Source organism: Haematobia irritans, chromosome 4, assembly GCF_050003625.1.
Source record: "Haematobia irritans isolate KBUSLIRL chromosome 4, ASM5000362v1, whole genome shotgun sequence".
NCBI classification, from domain to species: domain Eukaryota; kingdom Metazoa; phylum Arthropoda; class Insecta; order Diptera; family Muscidae; genus Haematobia; species Haematobia irritans.
Window position 1 is genome coordinate 196,127,721 of NC_134400.1, and position 14,956 is coordinate 196,142,676.

A 14,956-nucleotide genomic window follows, 5' to 3' on the forward strand; every position below is an offset into this window, starting at 1 on the left:
TCGGTGAAATCGTTTATTTAAAAAATCAAATTAAATTTCTTTTTCAAGTTCAATTAGTATAAAATTCAGGAAAAATATTCAGTTAGGCTTTCGCTTTTCCAAATCCGAATTGCCGGGCCTCACGCTTGACACCTGCCATTAGATTTTGTACAGCCACCTTGTCCACCTTCTTCGCCGCAGAAAGCCAGTTTGCCTTGAAGTGCTGCTCGTCCTTAGCAGTTTTTTTGGTCTTCTTTAGGTTCCGCTTGACAATAGCCCAGTATTTCTCAATTGGGCGGAGATCTGGCGTGTTGGGAGGGTTCTTGTCCTTGGGAACCACCTGCACGTTGTTGGCGGCGTACCACTCCATGGCCTTTTTACCGTAATGGCAAGATGCCAAATCCGGCCAAAACAGTACGGAACAACCGTGTTTCTTCAGGGAAGGCAGCAGACGTTTATTCAAACACTCTTTCACGTAAATTTCTTGGTTGACTGTCCCGGAAGCTATGAAAATGCTGCTTTTCAAGCCACAGGTACAGATGGCTTGCCAAACCAGATATTTCTTTGCGAACTTTGACAGTTTTATGTGCTTGAAAATATCTGCTACCTTTCCCCTTCCTTTTGTCTGTCCCGGAAGCTGCTTGTAGTCTGCTTTGACGTAGGTTTCGTCGTCCATTACCACGCAGTCAAACTTCGTCAGCATCGTCGTGTACAGCCTCCGGGATCGCGCTTTGGCCGTCGTATTTTGTTTATCATCGCGATTTGGAGTCACTACCTTCTTGTAAGTCGATAGTCCGGCTCGTTTTTTGGCTCGATGCACGATTGTAGACGATACACCCAGCTTATTTGCGGCATCTCGGAGAGAGAGGTTAGGGTTTCACTTGAAACTACCGGCAACTCTCTTTGTTGTCTCAGCGGCTTCCGGTTTTCGATTTCCCCCCGATCCAGATTTCCTGGCTGTCGACAAACGTTCCCCAAACACTTTAATTACATTTGTAACGGTTGATTTGGCAACTTTTAGCGATTTTGCCAGCTTTGCGTGCGAGTAGCTCGGATTTTCGCGATGTGCGAGCAAAATTTTGATACGCTGCTCTTCTTGCTTGGACGGCATTTTGACAACTGAAGAGTGAATTCCAAAATCAAAATAGGAGCAACATTCTACACACACACCTTCAAAATGAGGGGTGTTCAGGTTTTTTAAATGCAAAATTGAAAGAAATACGTCAAGTTTATATTGACCAAATTTTGACCGTATCACCCTTTATTAAGTTGTTACCCCTGATTGATAGGTGCTGCAATAATTTTATTTTATTGCCCAAAAGAAGTGGTTACCGACGAAAACATCAAAAAAATCCACAAAATGATTTTGAATGACCGTAAAATGAAGTTGATCGAGATAGCAGAGACCTTAAAGATATCAAAGGAACGTGTTGGTCATACCATTCATCAATATTTGAATATGCGGAAGCTCTGTGCAAAATGGGAGCCGCGCGAGCTCACATTTGACCAAAAACAACAAAGTGTTGATGATTCTGAGCGTTGTTTGCAGCTGTTAGCTCGTAACACACTCGAGTTTTTCCGTCGATATGTGACAATGGATGAAACATGGCTCCATCACTACACTCCTGAGTCCAATCGACAGTCGGCTGAGTGGACAGCGACCGGTGAACCGTCTCCGAAGCGTGGAAAGACTCAAAAGTCCGCTGGCAAAGTAACTAATGGCCTCTGTTTTTTGGGATGCGCATGGAATAATTTTTATCGATTATCTTGAGAAGGAAAAAACCATCAACAGTGACTATTATATGGCGTTATTGGAGCGTTTGAAGGTCGAAATCGCGGCAAAACGGCCCCATATGAAGAAGAAGAAAGTGTTGTTCCACCAAGACAACGCACCATGCCACACGTCATTGAGAACGATGGCAAAAATTCATGAATTGGACTTCGAATTGCTTCCCCACCCACCGTATTCTCCAGATCTGGCCCCAGCGACTTTTTCTTGTTCTCAGACATCAAAAGGATGCTCGTTGGGAAAAAAATTTGGCTGCAATGAAGAGATGATCGCCGAAACTGAGGCCTATTTTGAGGCAAAACCGAAGGAGTATTACCAAAATGTTATCAAAAAACTGGAAGGTCGTTATAATCGTTGTATCGCTCTTGAAGGGAACTATGTTGAATACTACACACAAAAAATTTTTTTTCTGATTCAATCACGAAATTAATTGATCCAATTAATTTTTAATTGAAATGTCTTCAATCACAGAAATGATAGTATCAATTAAAAAATTAATTGAAGGTCAATTAAAAAGTTAAATGATCCAATTAAAAAATTAATTGATACTATTATTTTTGTGATTGGTTTTTGTTTTAATTAAAAAATGTGTTGAATCAATTAAATTTTTAATTGAATACTTTTTAAAACTCGATTAAAATTTTAATTGGAAAAATTTTAAATTTTTTTCGTGTGTAGAAACGAATTTTGACAAAAAATGTGTTTTTCTTTGTTAGACCGGGGACTATCAGCCAACCGTTAAAATTTGGCAATATTTTCTATAGGAATAAAATTTTGACAATGTTTTCTATAGAAATAAAATTTTGACAAAATTTTCTATAGAAATAAAAAGATTGACAAAATTTTCGATAGAAATAAAATTTTGACAAAATTTTCTATAGAAATAAAGTTTTGACAAAATTTTCTATAGAAATAAAATTTTAACAAAATTTTCTATGGAAATAAAATTTTGACAAAATTTTCTATAAAAATAAAATTTTGGCACAAATTTTCTATAGAAATAAAATTTTGGCACAAATTTTCTATAGAAATAAAATTTTGGCACAAATTTTCTATAGAAATAAAATTTTGACAAAATTTTCTATAGAAATAAAGTTTTGAAAAATTTTTCTATAGAAATAAAATTTTGACAAAATTTTCTATAGAAATAAAATTTTCACATAATTTTCTATAGAAATAAAATTTTCACATAATTTTCTATAGCAATAAAATTTTGCCTAATTTCTCTCATGAACTTTCGGAATTACTGGCTATTTGCAATAGATTTTTTTTTTAATTTCGAATTATTTATTGTTTTTTTTTTTTTATTTTTTCTTGTTTGTTGCCAAACGAAATTAAATACAAATTTCTATGTGTGCCGCATAAATAGAATTTTGCCAAATTTACTATAGAAATAAAATTTTGACAAAATTTTCTATAGAAATAAAATTTTGACAAAATTTTCTATAGAAATAAAATTTTGACAAAATTTTCGATAGAAATAAAATTTTGACAAAATTTTCGATAGAAATAAAATGTTGACAAAATTTTCAATAGAAATAAAATTTTAACAAAATTTTCTATAGAAATAAAATTTTGACAAAATTTTCTATAGAAATAAAATTTTGACAAAATTTTCTATAGAAATAAATCTTTGACAAAATTTTCTATAGAAATAAAATTTTGACAAAATTTTCTATAGAAATAAAGTTTTGACAAAGTTTTCTATAGAAATAAAATTTTGACAAATTTTTCTATAGAAATAAAATTTAGACAAAATTTTCTATAGAAATAAAATTTAGACAAAATTTTCTATAGAAATAAAATTTTCACAAAATTTTCTATAGAAATAAAATTTGGCTAAATTTTCTATAGAAATAAAATTTTGACAAAATTTTCTATAGAAATAAAATTTTGCAAAATTTCTCTCATGAACTTTCGGAATTACTGGCTATTTGCAATAGTTTTTTTTTTTTTAATTTCGAATTTTTTATTGTTTCTTATTTTTTCTTGTGCGTGATAATGTGTGTTGCCAAACGAAATTAAATACAAATTTCTATGTGTGCCGCAGAAATAGAATTTTGCCAAATTTATTATAGAAATAAAATGTTGAAAAAATTTTCTATAAAAATAAAGTTTTGACAAAATTTTCTATAGAAATAAAATTTTAACAAAATTTTCTATAGAAATAAAATTTTAACAAAAATTTCTATGGAAATAAAATTTTGACAAAATTTCCATAGAAATAAAATTTTGAAAAATTTTTATATAGAAATAAAATTTTGACACAAATTTTCTATAGAAAAAAAATTTTGCCAAATTTCTCTCATGAACTTTCGGAATTACTGGCTATTTGCAATATTTTTTTTTTAATTTCGAATTATTTATTGTTTTTTATTTTTTCTTGTGCATGATAATGTGTGTTGCCAAACGAAATTGAATACAAATTTCTATGTGTGCCGCAGAAATAGAATTTTGCCAAATTTTCTATAGAAATAAAATTTTGATAATATTTTCTATAGAAATAAAATTTTGACAAAATTTTCTATAGAAATAAAATTTTGACAAAATTTTCTATAGAAATGAAATTTTGACAAAATTTGAAATATAGAGAAAAACATGTTGACAAATTATTCTGCAGAAAAATAGAATTTTGACAAAATTTTCTATAGAAATAAAATTTTGACAAACTTTTCTATAGAAATAAAATTTTGACAAATTTTTCTATAGAAATAAAATTTTGACAGTATTTTCTATAAAAATAAAATTTTGACAAAATTTTATATACAAAAAAAATTTGACAAATTTTATATAAAATCAAATTTTGAAAAAATTTTCTATAAAATTAAAATTTTGTAACAAATAAAATTTTGACAAAATTTTATAAAAAAATAAAATTTTGATAAAATTTTATATAAAAATAAAATTTTAACAAAATTTTATATACAAAAAAAATCTTGACCACATGTACTACTTGGAAGTAATGTTTATTGATAATTAAACATTACTTCCATGCTTAGGGTAATGTTGAAGGTAATAATTTAACTATTTTTTGTAATCAGTTTTTCTGTCATTATCTCCGATTTATTGTTATATTAACATATGTCCTCCAACGATAATGTAAAAACTACACAACCCATTTTTTCCATTCGTTTAGGGTGTTAATTAATCAGATTATCATTAAAAGTCTGTCACATAAATAATCCATTCACACCCCTTATTAATACCGGCCTTGTGTATGTATTGGCCTTTTTTTCATTTCCTCCACTGAAATATCCGCTGATTTTGTGGCACATGTTAGTAGCTACACAAATAATGATGCCTAAAAAATAAGGTGTCATGTGTAAAAAACAATCCATGAGAATGGTCAGTAAAGTGCCAAAAAAGATTGTACGAGGTAGGAGGTGATTACATGTAACATAGTTGGGGTTGGGCAGAGGTTTTGTGTTGTTGATTTTTCAGTATTTAAAAATTATGTCACTATATATATCCGGCGATTATACCATGAAAAACAGAGCGGGACATCATGTGTATTAATGAGTGTAGTCTGATTCTTGTGTTTTTACCATGGTTCTGAGGATATGAGGGTTACCTTTTTGGAATTAGAGAACAAAAACAAATATTAATCAGCGAGAATCGCTTTATTGTTTTTCAAAATATTACCCATTAAAACTTTTATATGCAGTTTATCAAAGTACGTTTGTGACTATGATTTAGCTATCTCCAAAACAATGCATCAAACGCTTCTTAAGGTGTCGAAAAACGTTGCCACATAGCTTCCTCTTTAGTCTAAAGAAGCCGCACCTTTGGCTCGGAATCAATACTAAAATCCTTGGCGGAAGGTAAACCTGTTTTTGGATGTCGATTAGTAGTTAAACGTCTTTCCCGGCATTTCTTAGAACTTCTGTCTCCTCAAATTACCACAATTGCGAAAATTGGCTATCAACGCTTCATCGTTGATGTTTATATTTTCGCAATGGCATAGAGAACCAATCATGCAAGAAAAAAAAATTGTGATTAGTTATTTATTCTTTATTTTTTTGCTACCATCGCAATCGTTGTTTATATCTTTAATAAACCAGGTAAATCGTGCCTCCGCCACAGAAGACTGGCAATGTTAAAAACCAGCACTTTTGTATTTGATTATGATTCTACCCCTCTAACACACACACGCGCGCTCACACTGTATGTTAACAAACAACGAACACATGTTCTTTTGATTGAATACTATCTCTATGTTTGCCTATCAATCTAACCTCTCTCCCTCTCCCCACTTGAGACTCTCTCACTCTCATAACCCTAAGAACACAGAATGTGTCAGAAATAAATATCAGATTTAAAGCCGTCAATAAACAACAAACGAACGACGGCGACTACGACTACGACAATGAAAACTACAATGGCAGCGATTTTCAGAAAAAATGTTAAGTTAAATAAACAACGAACGGTATGTTACGACGACAACATTGATGATGATGACGATGCCGGTGCTGATATCTACTGAAGTGGAACCATCAAAGCACCTTTATGGGGGATATATGTATATGAAAGACGATGGAATAGATGGACAGACAGTGTTATTTATAATTAAACCAAATCAACACCACAAAAATCTCTTCTGAACTGTTAGTATAACATTCATGAAGGCTAGGCTCTCCTTTATCGATATCGATTTGTTAAATCAAATTTTCTTTTTTTTATGGCGTAGATATTAGCCGTTCTGTCTACATTTATCAATGGGCTGTTATTTTGTTTTGTTAAACGATCGTGAAATTAATCGTACCTTATATTAATATTTACAGAAAAGCAAGGACACTTTACTATTTACTGTGATAACGGTAAATGGATAGCTTAATTATTATCGATTAGCATTATAACTAACACTTATAGTGTTCAGTATGATAGAGAGAGAGAGAGAGAGCTATTTTAGTCACTAGTATCAAGAAAATCAAGAAAATCGTCACTTTTCTCTCAAAAAATCGCCATATTCGGCATTTGCATTTGAAAAATCGGCAATGTTAATAATATTAAAGTAAAACGTATTTTTTGGTTAAAAACAAAAGTATATATTTCATATAAACAAGAAAATTAATATTCATATTTATGAATTTCAATAATAAATCCATAATCCATTAGTGTTAATGTATAAAATTAACACTAAAATAAATAAAAAAATTTTTGGTTACCATACAACAAACAAAGGATAAATAAACATAGCTTTGTGTCAAATAACTTAAATTTTTTTTCAATAAAATAATTTAGATTTTTCTAAAATATAGCTATTAATCCAGTATAAATAAAAGAATAAAAAATCTATACAGAAAAAAATTTCACAAAAATAATTTAGATTTTTCTAAAATATAGCTATTAATCCAGAAACATTTTTATTCAAAAATAAAAAATCTACACAGAAAAAATTGTTAGCAAAATTTTTCCAATTAAAGTCTTAATTGAGTTAAAAAAAAATTCAATTAAAATTTTAATTGCTTCAAAAAATTTTTTAATTGAAATAAAAATCAATCACAAAAACTAGTAGCATCAATTAGCTGATGGCCTTAGCAGCCAATGCTACTTTTCCCTTTTCTTTTTTATCATACATTTACTGTATGATTAAAATAAACTATAAATAAATAAATAAATAGTAGCATCAATTAATTTTTTAATTGGATCAATTAATTTCGTGATTAAAGAAAGAGGTCCCTCATCATTGAGCTTAAGAGTCGAGTAAGACTCATTGATAAAAACAAGAAGTTCTCCGTCTTTGGTATCACAATGGACTGAAGGTCTGAGTGGGCCCTAAATAAATATCTGACTAACACCAAGCCACCACTGGATATACATTTTCCAAGTGGAAATTTTCTACAGAAAGTTTTCTATTTAAATAAAAATTTTGTTGTTGTTCTTTATATGCCCACGGTTACCACTCGAGCCAAAAATAATGTAACAAAATTTGGAGAAAATTTTACCAAAAACTACCAAATAAGAATATCTTATTTTGTCAAAATTTTATTTCTATAGAAACATTTTTCAAAATTTTATTACTATGGAAAATTTTGTCACGATTTTATTTCTATAGAAATTTCTATAACAAAATTTGTCAAAATTTCATTTCTATAGAACATTTTGTCAAGATGTTATTTCTTTAGAAGTTTTATCAAAATTATATTCCTTTAGAAGATTTTATCACAATTTTATTTCTATAGAAAATTTTGTACAAATTTTATTTCTATAGACAATTTTGTAAAAATTTTATTTATATAGAAAATGTTTGCAAAATTTTATTTTTTTTGAATAGAAAATTTTGTCAAAATTTCATTTCTATAGAAAATTTTGTGAAAATTTTATGTCTATAGAAAATTTTATCAAAATATTATTTCTACAGGTTTTTTTTTTTAATTTTATGAATTTTTTTTCGAAATTTTATTTCAATAGAAAATTTTGTCAAATTTTTATTTTTTATAAAAAATTTTGTCAAATTTTTATTTCTATAGAAAATTTTGTCAAAATTCTATTTCTATAGAAAATTTTGTAAAAATTTTATTTCTATAGAAAATTTTGTAAAAATTTTATTTTTATAGAAAATTTTAGCAAAATATTATTTCTACAGATTTTTTTAATTTTTGAAATTTTATTTCAATAGAAAATTTTGTCAAATTTTTATTTTTATAAAAAATTTTGTCAAATTTTTATTTCTATAGAAAATTTTGTAAAATTTTTATTTCTATAGAAAATTTTATCAACATTTTATTTCTATAGAAAATTGTGTAAAAATGTTATTTCTATAGAAAATTTTGTGAAAATTTTATGTCTATAGAAAATTTTATCAAAATATTATTTCTACAGGTTTTTTTTTTTTAATTTTATGAATTTTTTTCGAAATTTTATTTCAATAGAAAATTTTGTCAAATTTTTATTTTTATAAAAAATTTTGTCAAATTTTTATTTCTATAGAAAATTTTGTCAAAATTCTATTTCTATAGAAAATTTTGTAAAAATTTTATTTCTATAGAAAATTTTGTAAAAATTTTATTTTTATAGAAAATTTTAGCAAAATATTATTTCTACAGATTTTTTTTAATTTTTTGAAATTTTATTTCAATAGAAAATTTTGTCAAATTTTTATTTTTATAAAAAATTTTGTCAAATTTTTATTTCTATAGAAAATTTTGTCAAATTTTTATTTCTATAGAAAATTTTGTCAAATTTTTATTTCTATAGAAAATTTTGTTAACAGTTTATTTCTATAGAAAATTTTGTCAAAATTCTATTTCTATAGAAAATTTTGTAAAAATTTTATTTCTATAGAAAATTTTGTAAAAATTTTATTTCTATAGAAAATTTTGTCAAAATTTGTTTTCTATAGAAAATGTTCTCAAAATTTTAATTTTATATAAAATTTTGTCAAAATTTCATTTCTATAGAAAACTTAGTCAAAATTTCATTTCTATAGAAAATTTTGTCAAAATTTCATTTCTATAGAAAAATTTGTCAACATTTTATTTCTGTAGAAAAATTTGTCAAGATCTTATTTCCATAGAAAATTGTGTCAAAATTTTATTTCTATAGAAAATTTGTAAAGTACCTCCTAATTGGAGAGAAATACTCTGCAAAATCCACCTAAATATCAAGAATTCTACCAAACACTAAAAAATCTCCCATTTCTGGTAGAATTCTACCCAATGTGGCAACCGTGTATATGCCCCAATTACCAATTAGGTCAAAATAGTTCATTCTGTAATTAACAAAAATACAAACAATAGAAAATAATGGTGATAACTTAGTTTCTCTACAAGTTTATCGACTTATAAACTTTTATGTTTATCTCTAAGACATATTTCGACATAGTATTTGTTTACACAACAAAGAATATGGGTTGCCCTATAGGAGACCACATCATTCAGTCGTAATAAAAGCTAAATAGTTGACCGATCTCATATACCAACCAGCCAATGTATACTTATCACTCTCTTTTTTTCTTCGAAGATAAGAGCGTAGCTGTCCCATTCAAACTACTTTCTTCTTCTTCATATCGTCTGTCTGTGTGACTTCTGTGTTCGTGTGTGTGTGTTTTCTTTCCATTCTGTGACATTACTGAATAAACAGAGATTGTGGATGGTATTATGGAAATTTACTACTTGAACAAAGTATTTGTGAGAGGTACTCTGGCTATATTTGATGTTTGAACAAGCGAAAAACAGCAATAAAACAATTGTCGTTGAACAATATTATTTTTCATTTTCTTCTATTTGAATTTATATAAAGCAAAAAACAAACACAGAAGTACAGCTGGTAGACAACAAAAATAAAAACCCCGAAGCAGATAAAGAAATTCTTGACTGAAGTTTTTATTACGAGTTAGCAAATCATTAGCCTGATAACTTCGAGTGCACTTCTCTTTTTTTTGTATATTCAGCTATGCACCGAAAGAAACCTCTTTGTAAAAAAAGAAAATTTTCTTTAAAAAATATATTTTGTTGTTGTTTTACAAACCGTTTCATTCTTGTAATGAAAAATTACAAGAATGAAATGTTCGTTCTTTTAACGAAATTTCTTCTTCTTAGTTTTTTATGGAAGAGAGAGAGAGAGAGAGAGAGAGTTGTTGTTTGGTTTGTTGTTGCGTGGGTGCGTGTGGGTGTGTGCATGGTGTTTGGCTTCTGCTATGCTGGCATGGGAGAGTATGCTTGAGAGTCATGCGGAGAGCAGTGATAGAGAGAAGAGAGTAAGCCAAAGCAATGAGAATAAAAGGAATGTATTCTGTATATGTAAGAGATTGTAATTGATAGAGAAACTGGGGCTGTGATGGATGGTTAAAATGATAATTTTCTAAAGGCGTTTTTTCGTTTGAAAAAAAAAAACTATAGATTACACTGTTTTAATTTAAATTTCCATGTTATTGATGTGATACTGGTCAATATGTGAATAATGATATATTTGAAACGTAATTTCATTACTATTTTCATATTTATATTCAAAATTTTTATATTTCCACAAAAGTTTTATACTATAGGTTCAAATTAATTTAATTTGAACATATATAATATAGAGTTTCATTATTTCGTACACACAGAGAAAGAATATGATCACCCCAAACTTGTTTCAAGAGCAAAATGTTATTTTTAGACGATGAACATGGTACGTCTTTCAATATATGTTGCATATATGAACTTGGTAATTGAAGACGATCATATTATTCTCCTCCTACACCGATTAGCAAAGTTCTGTTTATAAGCTAAAAGATTTGCATAAAGTTTTTAACAGATCACTGTAAAAAGCTAACAGGAGTATGTTATATAAAAAATGCGTTTCTGGTATCCAATGAGGAAATTGCCCATATCATGATCAACTGAGAAGACTTGAAGAGCTCAATCGATCCATAATATAGCCCAGTTCGCTTTTTACAGTCCTCTGTTAACTAATTAACAGAGCTCTGCTTACAAAGTATTTTGTGCCTGTGCTAATTAAATTCGGAAATTAGCTTGACGCACATACTCAAAGGTTGCATTTTCCAAATACCAATTAAATTCTTAAATGCACATCGTCTATGAATATTACGGACAAATACACAGAACAAAAAGTCTGTTGTACAATTGATGTTAAATTGAACTAATAAAGGGTGGTTAAAATTTCAAGGGCCGATGTTGATTTTGAATAAAACACAAACTATTTAGGAAATTATTGTAATTTTATTTTATTATGATATATTGGTATTACTCAATTATGTATGGAACAAAATATCGTCCAAATGGGTGCCGCAACCTCGGTGGCACACCTTCATCCGATGGTCCAAATTTTCGATGACGCTGAGTCATAATGGAGGTTCTATGCCGTTAATGTGCCGAATTATCTCATCTTTTAGCTCTTGAATTGTTGCTGGCTTATCGACGTACACCTTTTCTTTCAAATAACCTCAAAGAAAAAAGTCCAACGGTGTCAAATCACATGATCCCACGTAATGGCGATGTCAATTGGCCGCCAAAATTGACATCGCCATTACGTGGGATAACACGGCCATTGAATTTGTTGCGCAAAAGAGCCATTGTTTCGTTAGCTGTGTGGCAAGTGGCACCGTCCTACTGAAACCACATATCGTCCACATCCATATCTTCCAATTCGGGCCATAAAAAGTTCGTTATCATCTCACGATAGCGAACACCATTCACAGTAACTGCCTGACCGGCCTCATTTTGGAAAAAATACGGCCCGATGATGCCGCCAGCCCATAAACCGCACCAAACAGTCACTCTTTGTGGGTGCATTGGTTTTTCGACAATCACTCTTGGATTCTCATTCGCCCAAATGCGGCAATTCTGTTTATTGACGAATCCACTGAGGTGAAAATGTGCCTCATCACTGAAGATGGTTTTCTTCGAAAATTGATCATCCACTGTTGCTATTTCTTGGAACCATTCTGCCCATTCACGGCGTCCATGGTTCAAATTGTAAGTCTGAAATAGAGAAATGTCAAATAAAATTCGAAAAAAACTTGGCGTTTAGGTGTGGTTCACATTCAACATCGGCCCTTACAATTTAACCACCCTTTATTTATTGGAAAAAATTTATTTTGTTCTCGTTTATTTTTTAAATTTTGTAAGAAATTTTCCCCAGCCCAACGATTTTTTCTGTATTCCAAGTATGTCTCAAAAATTTTATGAACTTAATGACAGTAACATTTCAATGACAAACAAATTAATTCAATTCAAACTAAAGCAGAAGAAGTTTTTCGTACACTTCTCAAAAATAGTAAGAATGGACTACATCGTGATTAAAATGGGAATGATCTGGCGTCTAAAATTTTTTTGTTTATTTTTATTTTACATTTTTACTTTTCGAGAAATATGCATTTTGTAAATGGTAGTTAAAAATCCAAAAATGTCGGAAAATGTTTGTAAATTAAACGAATCTCAAAATTTGGAATACAATTTAATTCAATTTTCGTACGAGATACTTCAAATTATATATAAGTAAAGACAAAATCTTAGGAACATAAGTTTTTTTGTTGAGCGTACACACACACACTCAAAAAAAAAAAAAGTTTATTAGATCCGGCTTATGTAAAACAAGGAAATTTTTTTAGGGACCTTAGCTTTAAATCTAGGATCAGTAATACTAAAATTAGGATACAGATCCCATTTATGATATTTTTCCCCCTTTTTGTGATATATTAATAAAGAAATTCACATAGAAACAAAAATCCACATTTTAAAAGATTTTTCCAAGTAAAAAAATGTTTTCTTAATTCAAAACACTTTAAACCGAAATCCTCAAAATAAGTATTAGCCTATATTTGTAGCGTTTTATCTTAACCCTTAAATACGCATTGTATCTTTTAAGATACAACCAGAAAAAATTGTTACGTCTTAAAATTTCGACCGAATTCTATGAAATCAAGTTTGTTGTCTGCAATACATCATAACGCTATTTCTAAAAATATACTTCTCAGGGAAATTTGTTGTACTTCAGAGTAATCTGCAGCCAAAATTTTGACCAAAAATGCAAAACCTACACCTTAAATGAACAACAGACTGTGCCTTAGTTCTAAGACATATGACTTTAATGGAGAGACACAGAGTTCCAAAATTTGTGACCTCAATTTAATATTTTTTTTTTGAAGCAAAGATAATAAACTTTTTTTAAATTAAAATTTAATCATTGTGAAGTAGTTTGTCCTTAATATAGTGCAAATTACCCATCCTTAAATTTAGTTTGCGTAACCTTTCATACCACATACATATTTTTTTTTGTCAGTGCACTTAAATTGGTTTTGAGACACTTTAGCATTAGGCGTTGAATCTAAGAGTCAGTCGAATCCTTGTAGCGTGGAAATAACGTTGTATCCTAAACATGCAAGACTTTTTTAGATCTTAATAATTTCGAACAAAATTTTCCTTTTTAAGAATACCAGTACCAAGAATGTATATAAAATTTTATACATTATATCAATCGAAAGCAAGGAGCTGCCTAACCGAAATTCGATAATACTTTAAAGGTCATGAACTTTGAAAACATTTTTAAAATTTTACAAATTGACCTTTTCGTTGAATTGTGAATTTTCCTTTTGTAATCCCTTTTAGCAAGCATATATGCACTTTTGGCAATGAATCATAGAACAACCCCCATAATATTTGTAAATGCGCCATGATATCAACGTAGTAAAACGATTGGTTTTCATTAGTGTGGGATTTGGGAGGGTGGTGTACATGCGTGATGTGGTGGGGAGGGGCAGATCAACCACGCACCCAGAAAAAAGTGACCCCTTCTTTAAGTTAAAATGAACTCATTGTGAAGAAAGTTGAACTTCGTATAGCGCTTAAAGACATATTTATTTGTTTGAACGATGTGATTTTCGTAGAAATTAGGAATAATGCATTCCATATATTAGTTACCATTTTCCTATATTTACATACCACTATACTACAGAATGAAAAAATTTAACTAATTTGAATTCATATATGGAATGATTTTATTGAAATTTTTTCATTCATTTCGACAAATCTTACACATTTGTGGTAAAACTTTTACTTCATAATTAGAACTGCTTACCTTCGTTTTAAATACAATTTTATTTATTTCTATAAGCAATTTTATCTTCAATAAAAGACATGTTTTATTAATATATTGAATATATTTATTAAGAATCAACAGCATCGACTGGCCTTGAAATATTAGTTTATTATTGGACTATTTCCAATTTCCATGTAATGTCATCAACTGCAAAACGCATTTTTTCTTCTTCTTGTACCTTTCACTTATAATAAGTTGCTGCGTAACGATTTTGTCCTCCTTTTACAATTTCAATACCTACAAATATAAAAAATCATAAACCATTTTTGTTACAAAAGGTTAGCGTCACTGAATATTACCTGATAATTGAAGATTCCAAAATGAAGACAAATGAAAGGGTTGTTATTCTGCTGGTGTTTTCTTTCTTTATACACTATCACGAACATTGATAGATTTATTTAAAAAACGAAAATTTTTCTCACTAATTTAAAATAACAAATATTTTATATATTTTATTTGTTATTTATTATATTATTTTACCACATTATTTTTTAACAATCTCTCCGTATACCAAAACAACGCGATTCCAACTAAAAAAACAACCGACGCGACGAGCTACGTTAATGTTGGTCTTATTACAAATATACATTTGTTATTATTCTTTACCTCACAAAAAGTTCTTCACCAAAAAAAAAATATTGAATATCA

At 29.1% G+C, this 14,956-nt stretch overlaps 1 protein-coding gene and 1 long non-coding RNA gene across 3 annotated transcripts in view; one reads left to right on the forward strand and one right to left on the reverse strand.

Moving 5' to 3' along the window:
- Positions 1 to 14,956, forward strand: part of LOC142236691 (uncharacterized) — a 143,906-nt gene that overhangs the window by 7,673 nt on the left and 121,277 nt on the right. The window lies entirely within an intron of this gene.
- LOC142234538 (uncharacterized) lies at positions 4,810 to 6,045 on the reverse strand. Its single transcript, XR_012721641.1, has 2 exons — positions 5,411 to 6,045; positions 4,810 to 5,339 (listed from the first exon to the last, which is right to left on the reverse strand). It is a non-coding gene; the product is annotated as an uncharacterized LOC142234538 (long non-coding RNA).